Source organism: Cavia porcellus, unplaced genomic scaffold, assembly GCF_034190915.1.
Source record: "Cavia porcellus strain 051 isolate PalLab524CR breed Dunkin Hartley unplaced genomic scaffold, mCavPor4.1 scaffold_22, whole genome shotgun sequence".
NCBI classification, from domain to species: Eukaryota; Metazoa; Chordata; class Mammalia; order Rodentia; family Caviidae; genus Cavia; species Cavia porcellus.
The window spans coordinates 46,587,741-46,590,407 of NW_026947505.1; the positions used below are offsets into that span (position 1 = coordinate 46,587,741).

At 36.4% G+C, this 2,667-nt stretch overlaps 1 non-coding gene across 1 annotated transcript; it reads right to left on the minus strand.

Moving 5' to 3' along the window:
• Window positions 1-2,195: 2,195 nt before the first annotated feature.
• LOC111758304 (small nucleolar RNA SNORA2/SNORA34 family) lies at window positions 2,196-2,333 on the minus strand. Its single transcript, XR_002792500.2, has one exon. It is a non-coding gene; the product is annotated as a small nucleolar RNA SNORA2/SNORA34 family (small nucleolar RNA).
• Between the last annotated feature and the right edge of the window lie 334 nt (window positions 2,334-2,667).

The window sequence follows — 2,667 nt, forward strand, 5'->3', positions numbered from 1 at the left end:
ATTCCCAGAAGAACTGAAAGCATCATACCACAGTGATATATGTGCACCCATGTTTATAGCAGCACAATTTGTAATAGCCAGATCTTGGAAACAGCATCAACTTAGGAATGGATAAAAAAGTTGTGGTATTTTTATACAATGGAGTACTACTCAGCTATAAAGAATGATTGCATTGAGATATTTATAAATAAATGGATGCAACATGAGACCATACTCATAAGCTAAGTAAACCAAACTCACATGTATAAATACTGTATCATCTCCCTAGTGTAAGAAATGGTAAGAGTACATAAGATTTTAAGGTAATCATGGTTCCCTATTATATTGCTTTGAAGCCTTATAATGTTTTCATTCATTTGTTGGAATGGTTTTATTCTGTTTTGTTTGATTTTATTATGTTTGATAGTATGAACAGCTACTTTGAAGAAAACAAGACATTTTGATAGCCATTGCTGATTTAATATCATCTTGCTTTGAAGTCCTACCACGTGTTTGTTCTTCTTTTTCCACTGGTTCTATTATGTGGTGTCTTGTTGGATTTTAATATGTGTGATAGTACAAATTTTTTATGGAAAATGAAATGTTATAGAAGCCATTGTTCATTTTCTGTTATTTGGTTTTGAATGTCTGTAATACTTTCATTCCCATGAATGGTGCTATACTATTCTATTTTGTTTGATATTATTGGGTGTGAAGATATGCTCAACTACTTCAAAGAGACATTATGGTAGTTACTGTTCATATCTGGTTGTCTCGTGAAGTGCTGTGTTGTTTACATTGTTCAATTCTGATTTGTTTTGTTCTGTCCTCTTTTGTGTTATTCTCTTTAAAATAAATAAATAAAGAAAATACAACTTATTTTTTATTCATTCCTCAGTTGATAGGCATTTAGATTGTTTCCAAGATTTGGTTATTACAAATTGTGCTACTATAAACATGGGTGCACATGTATCACTCTGGTATGATGTTTTCAGTTCTTCTGGGAATACACCCAGAAGTGCAATAGCTGGTTCAAATAAGACTTCCAATCCCAGTTTTTTGAGGAATCTCCAGACAGATTGCCACAGTGGTTGCACCAGTCTGCACTGCCACCAACAATGCAGAATTCCTTTTTTCCCTGCAGCCTCTCCAGCATTTTTATTGGTAGCTTTCTTGATCTTGTTATTGGTGGTTTTCTTTTCTTTTGGAGTGAAATGGAATCTCAACATTGTTTTAATTTGCATTTCTCTAGTGATGAATGATGCTGAACATTTTTTCATGTATTTACTTGCCATCTGTATTTCTTCATATGAGAACTGTGTATTCATCTCAGATGCCTATTTTGGATTGAAGGATTTTATTTTTCAAAACTCTTTATATGTTGCAGATAAAAGTCCTTTATCTGAGTATTGTTGACTAAGTTTTGTTTCCAATTCATTGGTTTTCTTTTCACTCTGTTGGAGATTTTTTTGACATGCAAAAACTTTTCAATAACATGAGATCTCAGTTGTTGATTCTGAGAAGAATTTCCCATGCAGTTTAATTTTTGTTCATGAATTTTCTGCCTACCCCTACTTTGTCTTCCACCAGATGTAGTGTTTCTTTTTTTTTTTTTCTTTTATTTTAAAGGGGTAAAATTGAACACAACAAAACAGAACAAACTAGGACATAAGAAAGTAGTGTAAGAGATATAAATTTCAAAGCTAGATGACCTGAGATCTTCACTATCTATCATATTGTCTCTTTTTTCTTCCAAATACTTGTCCATGTCTTCGCATACAGAGAATTCATACAAAATGACATAGTATAAAAACTGATCCAAACAGAATGAGGAAGGCATTTTAGGTCTTCAAAACCAGACAACAAGGAAGTCACTAATGGCTGTCGTAGAGTCTCTTGTTGCCTTCAAAATAGCTGTCTATACTTTCACGTATATTGAAGTTTAGCAAAACAAAACAGGCAGGGGGGAGGAGTTGCTTGGTTTTCTGGTGCTCCACGTCCCAGCATGGTGCAGGTCCCAATAAATGCAAGTGGCTCCCATCCTGGGCTGCTGGATCCTGCCACAGTCACAGCTGCTCACTGAGGGGCAGGGGTTGCTTGGTTTCCAAGCGCCGGGTCCTAGAATGGTGCGGGTCCCAGTAATTGCTGGTGGTTCCTATCCTTGGCTGCCGCAGCCTGCCATGCTCACAGCTGCTCATAGGGTGGGGGTGGCTTCAAGCTGTTTCTTTCTAATGAATTCACCACTTCACTGCCCAAATTCTGAAATGGCCAAAAGACCATACAAAGACATCTTCCTTAGGCTCCCGCTTGAAACCAACAGCGTCAGAAAGCTGCGGGCCTTGATTCAGGGCCAGAGATTTAGTGTTTTTATTTACAATTTAGATTTTTTCCCCATTTTGACTTTAGTTTAGTGCATGGAGATAGACATGGTTGTAGTCCTGTTTTTCAGTAAATGGATGATCATTTTTTCCAGCACTAATTACTAAACATGTTCACTGGAAGAGGCTTTCTTTCAGTGAACATGTTTGGCCCCTTTGTCAAAGATAATGCGGCTGAGTATCTTTGTAGTTGTGGTTGTATCTTCTAATCTATTCCATTGTTTTTATTCTAGTAGTATGATGATTTTCTCACAGTAGTTTTGTAGTATAACTTCAAGTTAGGAATTGTGATGCCTCCTGCCCTGCCTTT